Below are 14,805 nucleotides of genomic sequence, written 5' to 3' on the forward strand. Positions count from 1 at the left end.
ATTACAGGGAAACATGAATGCTATGAAATCATCTTTCCTGATATGTCATGTGTGTGTGTGTGTGTGTGTGTGTGTGTTATGTGTTGGCCCTAAGTATTGTATAATGGTAATTTAAATATTGGGTAGCTGAAAATGTACACAAAAACTTTTATTGATTTTTAGATGATCACGTATCTGTGAAGAATTTGGCTTAAAGGAAAAGCCCATGGGGTGTTAAAATTGCAAAATGGCGAGTTTCTACTACAACTCTTAAAGAGAGAACACTGAAAGAAACTGTCTGCTCTAGAAACTGATGTTCAGTGATGCCCTGTAACCCACAAGTGATTTGACTTTTTTAGATCACATAGCCTGTAAAAGACTCGGATCATTCATCTGTAGGGTAAGAGTTGACCTCTGAGGTTCATTTTAGCTTTAGCAGCCATTAGGCATCATATGTGAAAATTACAGCTCAAAACTCAGCATGTAATGATAACCAACAAAGCTTTCTTCCCTCCCCAGTTTTAGTCAGTTTTATTATTCCACCTCACAAGTCAGCTGAATCCAGTTTTTCAGAATATCCGCAGGGATGAACTGGAATGAGTCCAGCAAACCTGCATTGGCAGCTTAATTGATTTATAACTCTTCAGAAGGTATATTTTTGTTTGTGTTTGTGTGAACATTTACAGAAAGGTTAACTAAGTGGAGAACATTCATCCTAAAAATGGGTGGGACAATGCCGTGGTTTGGAGTCTTAGTTAGTTAAGGTTTTTAGCACTGGAAAGAGACACCACAACAGATCTTATGAAGGAAAACATTTAATTGAGGCTGGCTTACGGTTTCAGAGGTTTGATCCATTAACATTATGGCAAGAGACACGCAGAGTTCAAACATATATGGTGCTGGAGAAGAATCTGAGACTTTTACATCGTGGTCCTCAGGCAGTACAAGGAGACTGTGTCCCACACATAACATAGCTTGAGAGTATATGACATCAAGGCCTGTCTCCACAGTGATGCACTTCCTCCATTAAGGCCACAACTACTTATAGTGCCTCTCCTTATTGTCAAGCACTCAAACACATGAATCTATTGGGGCCTTTCCTATCCAAACCAGCACAGGGTCCTAGATGGAGGAACAAGAATAAAATAAGCTAAGTATTAATATTTGTCTCTTTTTCCTTCCAGATAAATCATACAGTGTGACCAGGTGCTTTAAGACGCGCTATTACAGGTAGAACAGATCCCCTTGTATTGCCTTCTCCATGAGATTATAGATTATATCCCAAGGTTGTGAGCCAAAATAAAGCTTCCCTTTCTTAATTTGCTTTAAAATAAGGTTGTAAACACTATTGCGGATGCCAAGAAATGCTTGCTGAGCCTGTTATAGCTGTGTCCAGAAAGGCTCAGCCTGAGCCTGACAAATACAGAGGCATATGCTCGCAGCTAACCATTGGACTGAGCACGGGGACCCTAATAGAGGAGCTAGGGAAAGGACTGATGGAGCTGAAATGGTTTGCAACCCCATAGGAAGAACAACAATATCAACCAATCAGACCCCCCCAAAGCTCCTATCGACTAAACCATCAACCAAAGAATACACCAGGCCCATGGCTCCAGCTGAATATGTAGCAAAGGATGGCTTTATCATCAATGGGAGAGGAGGCCTTTGGTTCTGTGAAGGCTCAATGCCCCAGGGTAGGGAAATGCTAGGGCAGTGAGGTGGGAGTGGGTGGATGGGGGAGCACCCTCACAGAAGCAGGGGGAGGGGGAATGGAATAGGGCATTTTCCAGAGGGGAAACTGGGGAAGGGGGATAATATTTGAAATGTAAATAAATAAAATATCCAATAAAAAGAAAATTAATGCTATTTATTAAAAAATATATAATTATACAATTTTCTCATCCACTTGCTTCCATGCAGCCTTCTCCTGTACTCCTGTCTGTCTGTTTGTCTGACCTTCTCTCAAATTAATGATCTCTTTCTAAAATTAATTCACAGACCCATATGTATGTTTTCCTAAATATATTAATACAACGTGTACAATCTATATAATGCTGCTTTTGTTGTGTAATCACACTTGGCTTTGGGTATTCAATTGGGTGTTCTTTAATGGAAGCTATTTCTCCTAGTCTTAGCGTTGTTTAGCTGCCTGTAGTTACTTGTATAGCAGTGAAGTCACATGCTGTCCCCTGTCATGTTACTGTATCTAGTGATGTTTTCCTTCTTTAGATGTTTTTAGGCAGACATGTTGATGAAACTTCAAGGATGTAACTTCTTTGATTTTTCTAGAAGACACAGTTTCACATCAATGTTTAGGTTTCTTATGTTTTGCTTTTTGTTTTGTTTTTTGTTTTGTTTTGTTTTTGACTTATCAATGTAACCAAAACAAATAATTAGTAAAAGGACCTTGCCTGTGGCTGTGACAAACCTGACCATAGGTTTGTAAGAGTTTGGAGCCAATTTGAGGGGAGACATGAAAATGTTTGGAGCTGTGAGTGAGGGAAACCTAGGATTCTAGCAGCAAGTCTCACTGAGCCACGCTGGTGTGACTGTGGAGTATCAGAATGCTAATAAGGAAGAGATCAATGTACTCATGAATGGTCAGAGGGAGAAGGGAGTTGGTACAGAACTGGGCTATAGGTCATCCCTATTATATTAAGTCACTGTTAGTAATCAGTAAGAGAGAATTTTAAAATAGCAAACTAAGTTGTTTGTTGTAAAAGGAACAACATGCAGATGTGGTCACAGCTTACTTCTCTTAATCACAAACACAGAGAAAAGAAGCATTTTAGAAAATGTACACTTTGACTAGGAAAGAAATATGAGTTAAAGTTGCAGACACCAAGGTTACAGAATACAGAACTGTAATTCTTTTAAAACTTAACAAGATTAATGAAAAAAATGTCTGATGCTCACAATTTGGGTAATAGAGATGTCTTGACAAGATGCCATCCATCAAAAGGTTAAGGTATTGTAAATGAAAATTCTTTTTCAAAATGGATCTCAATGTAACAACAGCACTGAAGGGACTCTCCAACCAAAAACAAACATGTAAACAAGTCATGTGCCAGAGATTCTGTCACTGAGGGCAAGCAGAAGACACAACAGCTGTGATAATTGGAGCCAGATTAATTTTCAAACTAGTAGCAGAAGTTGGCTGTAGCATCCACATGGTGCTGACCATTGAAAAATGAAAAAGTGGTGGAATCATAGAGACTTGAGCTACTGTTCCAGAAAAGTTCTGTAGTGAAACACTGTCCAGGCTGAATTCTCTGTCAGGAGGTGTGGAGAGAAGATTGTGCAAAGCTACAAAGGCAAAGCACATGTTATAAGGGGGAGCTCAGGATGCTCGACACACCAGAACATGGAGATACACAGCTGGTAGAACTGCAGGCAGCAAACAATAATGGCCCAAGAGAGAGGCTCCATGCGTCTTAAGAAGACTAAATTATTGTACAAATGTGACATCATGTATATCATTTTTCTTGTCTTATAGTTTTGTTAAGATGTCTAACTAATGTGTAGAGCTACTTATAAGAAAAAAACAAATATTCACATATTCAAATCTCATTTGATTACCCCAAGAATAGCATTTGTACAAAAGCTATTCCATCACAGGATCAAAATTCCCTTTCCGAAGAGGAGGCACAATCTTAAATGGAACTGAAATTACCCATAGTATATTGGCTCGTTCTAAGAGTAATGAAAACTCAACACAGAAAACAAATAACCCAGCAAACAGCTCCTGGTCCCTGCATTGCCTACTGTGGAGTTGTGATTTGTCAGTTGTGCATTTTTCTTGATTACATTCTTTCTCAAGATTATATTCAGAACCTTGCAAGAACCTTTGAATACTCAACCCTCAAGCTGTCCTCAGTCTTTTTTGTCTTTAACATTTTATTTGGAGACAAGGTCTCAATCTCTTGCCTAGGCTGGCCTTGAACTTACTTTCCTCCAGCCTGAACTAAGTAGTTGAACTAATATACATAAATATGTAAATATATGAATTTATATTATTAACTGTATAATTATATAGCACTATATTTTACTGTATTAATATAAACATATCACAAAATAATTATGATATAAACATATGGATATTTAATACAATTTTTTATACTTATGAATATTAATATAACCAAAATATATTGTTATATACATGAGTATATAATGTAGAATACATAATAAATATTATCTATAATAACAAATAATATGTAGTATATTTTTCTAGTAGAAGAAACAACCTCACCTGAACTACAAATAAAAATAAGTAAATATACATTAGCTTACCTTTGATATAATCAACTATATTTATTTGATAAAGACAGCAGATGTTTTACTTTATTGTTATTATCTTAATACTGATTCTGCCTTTAATAGAGAAATTATAGGCACACTCATTGTAAAAAATAAAAGATTAATTACTAAAACTAGTTTAAAAAAATGACCTAAAGAAAGATAAGAATTTCTGGAAACTATTTCACAGGTGTTTGGACAAAAACTAAGAGTGAGGCGGAAGTAAAAAGAAAAACGTATATTGAAATGAAGCCAGCTAGATGTGGCATTGTTATTAAGATGTATACAACTCAGAAAGACAGTCATGCAGAAGTTTTCATCTCCCAACTTTCCATTACGTCTAGAGGAAGTATCTTTCATACAAATCCTTTCCTGGGGAGCTAAAGACTAAATATTACTATTGAAAATAACAAAAAAATATCATCTTAATTACCTGTTTATAGCAAAAGAAGTTTCCTGAAACAATTGTGTAGACTTATTTTTAGAGCACAACTTAACTTAGATTATCAATCTTTATTATTTCATAGATTTAAATCATAATTTAGAGGTTTGGAAAACCAAATACTATTCACTTATATTAAATTTATTGGCAAGAAAATTGAGCATGTCTTTCCTAAAAATCTGGAACTCATTTAAGCTGTTACCTTGCTCAGTCATTTCAAGTGATATAGAGAGATAAGTGGTAAGAAAATATAATTCACACCGGAAATGAATGCTAAAAATTTCTATGACAACTAAACAATATTCATCACAAGACAGTCAATGAAAAAATAAATGTATATAAAATCATAAGAATATTTAGAAAACCCCAAAGCAAGCCTAAAATATTCATCTATTGAAAATATTTAAAACTCATGCATTTGTATTGAATACTAAATAATATAATAGAATAACTTGTATTAAAATCATATAAATTAATACAGATAAAAAGAGGAGCTATGAAAAACATTTGTTATGAGAAGATAAAATATAGATAACTCAACAAGATGAATTTTTATTTACTTTTCAACAGTTTTTATTGAATATTTTTTATTTACATTGTTGGTATTCTGTCTAAGCCCCACCCCCACAGCTACCTGGCAATAGCCAGGTATGCTCCACCCCATAGCTGCCTGGCAACACCAGCTGTGCCTGACTATAAAGGGGGTTGCTTACCCCTTCCTCTCCCTCTTGTTCTCTCTTACTGTTCTCTTTTCTTCTCTGCTCTCATACCCTCTTTATCACTGTCCCTTTCCTCCTTATCTCCCCACCTTCTTTCCATGTGCCCATGGCCAGCTTCCTTTGCTCCTCCCCTCTTCTACTCCTCTTCTCTCATTAAACCTCTCCACATGGAACCCTGTTGGCTTGGTGTGTTTTTCTGGGCATGGACTGAGATTTAAACTCCAACATACCTTTCAAATGTTATCTCCTCTTCTGCTTTTCCCTCCAGAAACCTCCTATCCCATTCCCTCTCCTCTTGCTTCTGTGATGTTGTTCCCCCACCCACCCACACACCCCTTCCCACTTCCTCGATCTGATAGTCACCAACACTCGGGGGGTCTAGCCTTGTCAGGAACAAAGGCTTCTTCTCCCATTGGTGCCCCACAAGGCCATCCTCTGCTAGATATGCAGATGGAACCATGGATCTGTCTATGTGTACTTTTTGGATGGTGGTTTAGAAGTGGGAGCTCTGGTTGGTTGTTATTTTTGTTCTTATGAGGTTGCAAACCCTTTGGTTTCTATCTTACATTCTAAAGTATATAGAAGAGTTACACTTAAATGACTAAATACTAACTGACAACTTTCATTTGTATTTAGACAATACAGACTAATCAATGAGCTTCAGACAACAGAATGTTTACTATCCCTCATTAATCCTGTGATCTGCTTATCACCTAGTAGAAACCATGCAATATTCTGTAACTGTCCAAATTATAGAAGCACAATCTGTTTGGACTAACTTCAAGATTACTCAGAAACACCCATCAAGGGGAAGAAAAGAAAACTGGGGGGGGGGGCATGCTCTAAAAATGAATACCCAGAACAGAAAAGCAGGCAAACAAATAAAACAAACAAGAACCCCAAATCTCTTGGCCCATTGAAATACCCATAGTAGAGTTTTAGTTTGTTGCCTATTCTGTTTCCTTGTTTTCTCTCCTTGGAATTAAACTCAGGATCATCCACATACTGGGTAACACTCCATCCTTGAGATATATTCTCAACTTGTGCTGTTTACTTTGAGTCAAAGTCTCACTTTCTAGCCCGTGCTGATCCTGAGCTCACTCTGTCACTCAGGCTGACCCCTAATGTTACTTTTTGTGCACTTAGAACTATATAACCCTCCACTGGTAAGTCTGAAAACAAAATTGGAGCCAAACAAAATGGCGAATCCCTCTCTTAGAGTGCAAACTCTTCAATAAAGTTGACTTCTTTTATACCATTCTTTATCCTCCACATGTTTGATCTTAAATTGTGAGTAGATGGAATTTGTCCTGCTGGAAAACATAATTCCATTGTAAATATCATTAGTGTTTGTGCTTTGATAACTCTTTCAGCAAACAATAAGGTAATGGAAGTCTGGATCTAGTTTAGGAACAGTTTGGTTCTTCTATGAGATGTTTAACACTCTGAATTGCATGTTCCTTTAAACCAACCTCTATGGGTACTAAAAGGAACAAAACTTGATTTTAGTTTCTCTAAACTTAATACATTAATAAGGAAAGCTATAACTGTAATATGATTTTGTATTATGAAAATCCTTGCACAAACTATTAAAACCATACAAGAAAAGAGGATTTTGAAAATAAAATCAGCTCAATAATTCCCAAACAATAGGCCAATAATTACTTTTATATTTTGTTATGCTTCAGTGTTTGAACATAAACACACAAAGTGTTCCCAAGGTTTAAGATTCTGCTTCCTTATATTATATTAAATTATAAGATCTTGAATCATTTGTGACATTATTCATTGTTTTATTACTACTCTAAAATGCTGACTTTATATAATATCTCAGTAATGAAAAATCCTGATTTCCATTTGTACTTTTCAACTGATTCAAAATTTTAGTTTAGGAACTTATAAGTGTGACAACAATTTTTTAAAGTCTATTGTGACATTGCATTTCAAAAGCTTTGCACCTAATTCCATTACTACCAGTTAAGGAAGGAAGGTGCCAACTTTATTCCAAACTCATTAGCATTGGCTATTACGTTTGTTAATTTAATAGCTTTTAAATGTATCTTTTTATTGCTTTAATTTGGATGGGTTTGATTACTGTATAGATGCTTCATGTTAACAGATGTTTATTTCCACCTGGAATTTTTTAATGAATTGTTTAATTTCTTCTTCACTTACCCACCCGAATCTTGAGGTTACCATGACCTTAAAACTGCACTTCAAAAAATATTGTTTTAATGCTTGGGGCCTTTTTTACTTATTGCTTAGTATAGATAGTATGTAAATTTGTACAAGTTACTGGAGATTATCCATGGATTTGAGGGTGTTTTTCTTTTTATAATGGCAATGTAGGTACTGAAGCTTGTATTTTAGGTAGTTGTGTGTGTCTGACAGTGTTCAACATGTACCAAATGGAACCTGTTCAGTTCCATTTATGTTGTTAGTGTGAGAAATTTCAATAGGGAACATTTTAGTTTATGTCTGTAATTCTTACTGATTCCTCATAATACAATTAATTTCATGAAATATCTCTAGTTGCCTGATAAGGCACTGCTATAATACAATTAAAATATGTTGGTTAAAAGACTGAGAATAGTTACTAGCTCATCACCTCTATAACAGTATTATTACGCTCCATTTTTTAATCCTCTAAATTCTTCTATCTTTCAGTATTCACAAATCCTTGTCCCCAACAAGAAACTTCATATATGCATTTAATTTTGTATCTATGTGGGGTTTTTTTGTTTAATTTATATACTCTTTTGCTTTTGTTTGTTGTGAATCCTTTATTAACTGAGGTACTACTTTGATATTTCACAGGTTGAAATAACTGATGATATTATCTCAAAAACCAACATAACATAAATATCAAAATCAGGAGTACCTAGAAATCATCAAAAGGAACAGCAATGGTTGAGTGCTACAACACTCCAAAGTTTAAGAGAACTTGAAGGTTAAAGGGGGGGAGAATTTATTCGACTTGATCATTTGGTTCTTTTCAAAAAGAGAAGAATTAATGAGCTAAACATCGAATAGTTTTCATGGGTCTCTTTCTTTAAAAACTATAACACTTTCACACTTCCAGCTTTGAAACCTCTAGAATGAACTTAAAGCAGGTCCCAGTGACCATTTTCAGTATCTGATCAAGTTACAGTGTAGAAGAGAATGATTGATGGGTAACTAAGATGTCTACCAGATACAGGGTACAGTTTAACTTTTATTTTAATCACTCCCAATCATATGCTTAAAATTCGGTATAAAATATTCCTGATAGGCACATTTTTTTCATTCGTGGATTAGAAAATAACCATGATGTTGACAGGAAAAAGATGAGAGCAATAAAGTGCATTTTGAGGGAACACTAGTGATATAAGCCATGGAGTAGTCACTACACGAGTGACAGATTAGTGCCTATCACCTAAACAGGGACTTATGAACTTAAAAATCCTGGCTGCTTTTGCTATATGAGAGTATTTATGAGATTATGTTAAAATAAAATATTCAAATCAAATCAAACCAAACCAAACGAAACCAAAAGAAGACAAAGAAGCAACTATCATTTGATATAGATGTGGTCAGTTGCAAGATTCAACTGACACAATCTAAACTCTCAGGAAAGAAGTTCTAAATGAGAGATCATCCAGAACAAGGTGACCTGTGGTTCATGGAGGATTGTCTTGACTGAGGTAACAAAAGCAGAAAGGACTGCCTATAGTGGAAGACATGGTTCCCTCAGCCAGCATTCCTGAACTGGGCAAGAGTTGAGGACACAAGATAAGCACAAGCATCCTTGCAAGGTTTAGTATCATCTGCTCTTAAATGAGCATATAATATGATGAATGGTATCAAGTTCCTGCTACTGTGATTTCCCTTCCACAATGGACTTATATATAGCTTGGAAGACAGAGCCAAATAAATACATTCTCTCTTAAGTTTGTCTTTAAAATAAAAATATATTAAAAAGTACAACTATAATCTTTTCAAATGAAAGACTAATGGTTGAGTTTCTCAAGTGGATTCCAAGTTAATTCAAAATATCAATAATAATCCATTTCAAGAAACTAATATTTTACCAGTCTTATTGTAATACTCTACAATTGAATTTTATCCATAGGAACCACAATCTCTTCACTTAACAATAAAAAAATCATAGTCTATTCTAAGGTAGAATAAATATTTATTTGCTTTTGATATTGAGAATCTGAATCTTTTTTTTCATCTTTATTAACTTGAGTATTTCTTATTTACATTTCGATTGTTATTCCCTTTCCCGGTTTCCGGGCCAACATCCCCCTAACCTAGCCCCTCCCCCTCCCCTTCTAGATGGGTGTTCCCCTCCCCATCCTCCCTCCATTACCACCCTCCCCGCAACAGTCACGTTCACTGGGACAGTCTTGGCAGGACCCAGGGCTTCCCCTTCCACTGGTGCTCTTACTAGGATATTCACTGCTACCTATGAGGTCAGAGTCCAGGGTCAGTCCATGTATAGTCTTTAGGTAGTGGCTTAGTCCTGGAAGCTCTGGTTGGTTGACATTGTTGTTCATATGGGGTCTCAAGCCCCTTCAAGCTCTTTCAGAGAATCTGAATCTTTTAACATCCACTGTTTTATCCTCATTTTTGAAGAAATTACATTATGAAACTATATAATAATTGAGTTAGAGAAATGCCCAGTGGTTAAGAACACTTGGTATCTCTGAAATTGATCTGAATTTGGTTCTCAACACTCACACAACAACTCAAAACCTATAGGTCTAATTCTAGGTGGCCATTTTATGTGCTTCAGAGATATATAAACATAGAGAGAGTGGACATACATATATACAGGCAAAATTCATGCAATTAAAACATCTTTAAATCATACTGTCTTAGTCAAGGTTACTATTCCTGCACAAACATCATGACCAAGAAGCAAGTTGGGGAGGAAAGGGTTTATTCAGCTCACACTTCCACATTGCTGTTCATCACCAAAGGAAGTCAGGACTGGAACTCAGGCAGGTCAGGAAGCAGGAGCTGATGCAGAGGCCATGGAGGGATGCTTCTTACTGGCTTGCTTCCCCTGGCTTGCTCAGCTTACTCTCTAACAGAACCCAAGACTACCAGCTCAGGGACCACACCATCCACAATGGGCTAGGTCCTCCCCCCTTGATCACTAATTGAGAAAATGCCTTACAGCTGCGTCTCATATGAAGGCATTTCCACAACTGAGGCTCCTTTCTCTGTGATAACTCTAGCTTGTGTCAAGTTGACACACAAAACCAACCACTACAAATACTTTATCACTTAAATGTAATAATAAATCAAATAGTTATTAGAAAGGACTTCTAATATGGCACAATGATAAAAAGAAGTAGTGACTGAAATCAAGATGAAATCCTAAATAATTATACAATTTAGAATTTTTATTTGTATCCATTTTCTTGGTGTGTTAATATATTTACCCAGTTAGTGTGGTAATATTAAACTTTAAATTTTATTTCAGGCAGTGTCTCAGTATGCAGTTTTGGCAGATCTGGAACTCACTGTGTGGACTAGGCTGGCCTCAAACTCACAGAGGTCTATTTATTCTGATTTCTGGCCCCCAAACACTTAGATTAAAGGCATGAGCCAAAACTCAAAGCATTTCTCAGTTTTAAAATGTAGCAAGCCATGATATTATCTGAGGGAGGAAAAGTAAAATCTCTTTCTGTATCTTTTCAGTCATGATAATTTTTTAGGCATGATAATGTCTATTGCATTCCAACTAGGAATAGTGATATCCATGCTATGACTTCTAGAACTTTCACTAAACTCAGTTACCCATTCAACTATTCCACTCAATTACTGAGCATTTATGAGCTACCACTGACTTTACCAGCCATTGCGGTGGGGCTTGACTACAAATAAGGTAATCCTGACTTCAGAGATTTAAATGTTTCATGATTTTTTTATACAAAGCATGACTCTATAGGAATCATAATCATTTTAGTTATGTTTTCATTATTAAATTTCTTTTAAAAGAAAAGATGTAAGTAAAGATTCTTAGATACTGCTATCTTGCCATACTGATATTGTTTCTACCACTCATTTCCCTCGGTGGTATTGCAGGTGAATGTTATCATCAAAATCTAAACATCAACTAACATTATTATGTTTTGACTAAGGAGAAACCACATCTTCTCCTCTTATCGATCAATTTCTAGAAAAGAAAGTGCTAGTAGAAGACATATAATATCATATTCATAAGCATAAGGGTACGTTTTGGGTGTACTTAAAGAATGATGCTGGTTTAGTGAAATGGCACATTCTCTTCTTAAGATCATTACCCACTAAACACAGTCTTTAACTAGCTTTCTAGTAGAACACATCATGTTCCTCCTATTGGACAGGACTGAAATCCAGTAGACATTTTGTGGCTGTACGGGAGTGTCACTACTCTCCTTTCAGGGATGTCTTGCCATGCTAGTCAGTGTTCCGGTTAATAGGTATCAAAGTTGCTTCTTGCTTTTTGAGCTTACAATGTATTCTTCTACCATGAAGGCTAGACCTCAGGTACAAAGCTTTCAGGCTGAACCTGGCTTGAAACATCATCCATCCTAACTGCAGTGTCTTACATAATAGGAATAAATTGATAGGATTTTAAGAAAGAATTGATTAAGAAGAAAGAATGAGAGATAAGACGTCATGTCGCTATTACTGGCAGATGCTGTGCAGGAAGAACTGCAGTGGGAAAGTGAGCTTCCTAAAGAGGGGTCACTGTTTTGTACAGCTGTGATAGGAGAGGAAGAGCCCTGGGGCCTTAGTCTCTGAATTGCTTCTTCCTGCTACTGTGCATTCTCATGTTTGTTATTGTTATATTCCTCATATATCTAACATGATGTGTTTGGGCATGGGGAGACCTTTACTGCCTATAGAATTGTGCAATCGCCTCTTGGAAAACAGGACACTTTATTGGGAAGTATTCCTGCAGGACAATATGAAGATGAATTTTCATAATATAATATTGTTTAGGGGCTGGAGAAATGGCTCAGTGGTTAAGAGCACTGTATGCTCTTCCAGATGTCCTGAGTTCAATCCCCAACACCCACATGGTGGCTCAAAACCATCTATAATGTGATCTGATGCCTTCTTAATAGCTGTCCCTTGAGAGGTTCTGCCAAAGCATAACAAATACAGAAGTGAAATACAGTCCATCATTGAACTGAGATGGGGTCCCCATTGGAGGAGTTATTGAAAGGATTGAAGGAGCTGAAGGGGTTTACAACCCCATAAGAACAACAATACCAACCAACCAGAGCTCCCAGGGACTAAAGCAGCATCCAAAGAGTACACATGGATAAACTCATGGCTCCAGCTGCATATGTCACAGAGGATGGCTTTGTTGGGCAGCAAAGGGAGAAGCCCTTGGTCCTGCCAAGGCTGGACCCTCCAGTCTATGGGAATGTCAGGTCAGGGAGGCTAGAAGGGGTGAACGGTTGGGTTGGGGAAAGGGGATAACATTTGAAATGCAAATAAAAAAATATCCAATAAAAAATAAAATGTAAAAAAAATACTACTGTTTAGATTATCTCATGATTTTTGGAATTCCTGACTGGATTTAAATAGTTTTAGGAAGTTAGGGTAGTTGATAGAAATTTTAAAAAGAAGATTAAAATTGTTTTGAAAAAGATATAATAAAGTTAGAATTAAGAATAGAATGTACCTCCTCCATTGTAAAATAGCATAGACTTCACAGGTTAGAAAAAGAGCTTTCATGCATTATTACACATAATTGTACTTGTAAGAGAAAAATAGACTTGGGACAAGTTAATGATAGAAGAAAATACTGAATCTATATTAGTTCTGAGTTCCTGGATATTGTGAGATATATGCATATGTGTATGTGTATGTGTATATGTATATGATGTGTGTCTATGTATTTATGTATTTATGAATCTACATATGTATCTATGCAGTTATGCATATATGTATAATATATATTTATAAAATATAAAATCTATAATATATTTAAAGTTAATTGGAACTTTGATTTATCCAACCGGTGTGTAAATGTATATGTAAGTACATATGTATGTATATGTATGTACAAATGAATGTTTTTATGTGTATATGTTTAAAGTTGTCAAAGATCATTGAGGTTGCTTCATCCATCCAGTGTGTTTGTGTGTGTGTGTGTGTGTATGTGTGTGTGTGTGTGTGTGTGTGTGTGCATGTGTGTATGTCTCTGCATCTCTGTGCAGAATCCTTCCCTTCCCCCATAGTAGTGTTTATATGTGATCTTTGTTAGGTTGAAATACCTTTCCTTTATCTTAGACTGTTGACTGATTTATCATAAATGAGTGCTTGATTTTGTCAGACTCCTTTTATATATCTAATGAGAAAGGTTGAAGGCCAGCTTCAGCACCACATAATAAACTGAGATAAGAAGGTAGAGTTGGTGATTGGTCACTGAGCCGAATTTTACCCTTTTATGTTTGATCCCCTCACAGAAAATCAAGCACTCCTTTACAATAAATCTGTCAACAATGTAAGGTGAAGAAAGGTATCTTAGCTTAATAAAAATCACATAAAAACACTACATATGAAACACTATAAATATCATACTGGTCACTGTAAAAAAAGAAGAAAAGGTCGTACTTATTCCAATTTAAGAACAACTCCAATATATATATATATATATATATATATATATATATATATATATATATGCCCCTTTCAGTGGGCTAGGCATTCTAAAAAAATGGATTATGCAAGGAAAATAATAAAGAATTTTTTAAAAATTGTTACACTTATTTTATTGCATATTTTCTATTTACATTTCAAATGTTATCGCTGTTTCCTCATGCAACAGCCTAACCCTACCGGCCTCTACACCCTGACATTCCCCTACACTGCATGGTCCAGTCTTGGCAAAACCAAGGGCTTCTCCTCATCTGGTGCCCAACAAAGCTATTCTCTGCTACATATGCAGATGGAGCCATAGGTCTGACCATGTGGTCTCTTTGGATGGTGGTTATGTCCCTGGGAGCTCTGGTTGGTTGGTATAGTTTTGCTTATGGAGTTGCAAACTGTTTCAGTTCCTTCAATCCTGTAACTCCTCCAATGGAGACACTGATCTCAGTTCAATGGTTGGCTGCAAGCATTTGACTCTATTTGTCATACTCTGGCAGAGCCTCTTACGAGGCAGCTGTATCAGGCTCCTGTCAGCATGCACTTTTGGCATCAACAATATTGTCTGGGATTGGGGACTTTATGTATATGGGCTGGATGCCCAGGTGGGGCAGTCTCTGGGGCCATTCTTTCATTCAGTCTCTGCTCCAAATTTTGTCTCCAAATATCCTCCTATGAATGTTTTTATTCCCCCTTCTAAGTAGAACTAAGCATCCGCAATTTTGT

At 36.3% G+C, this 14,805-nt stretch overlaps 1 pseudogene; it reads right to left on the reverse strand.

Annotated features, from left to right (window-relative positions):
- Positions 1 to 3,058: 3,058 nt before the first annotated feature.
- Cluap1-ps1 (clusterin associated protein 1, pseudogene 1) overlaps positions 3,059 to 14,805 on the reverse strand; it is a 183,687-nt pseudogene continuing 171,940 nt past the window's right edge.

This window comes from Rattus norvegicus, chromosome 11, assembly GCF_036323735.1.
Source record: "Rattus norvegicus strain BN/NHsdMcwi chromosome 11, GRCr8, whole genome shotgun sequence".
Lineage (NCBI taxonomy): Eukaryota > Metazoa > Chordata > Mammalia > Rodentia > Muridae > Rattus > Rattus norvegicus.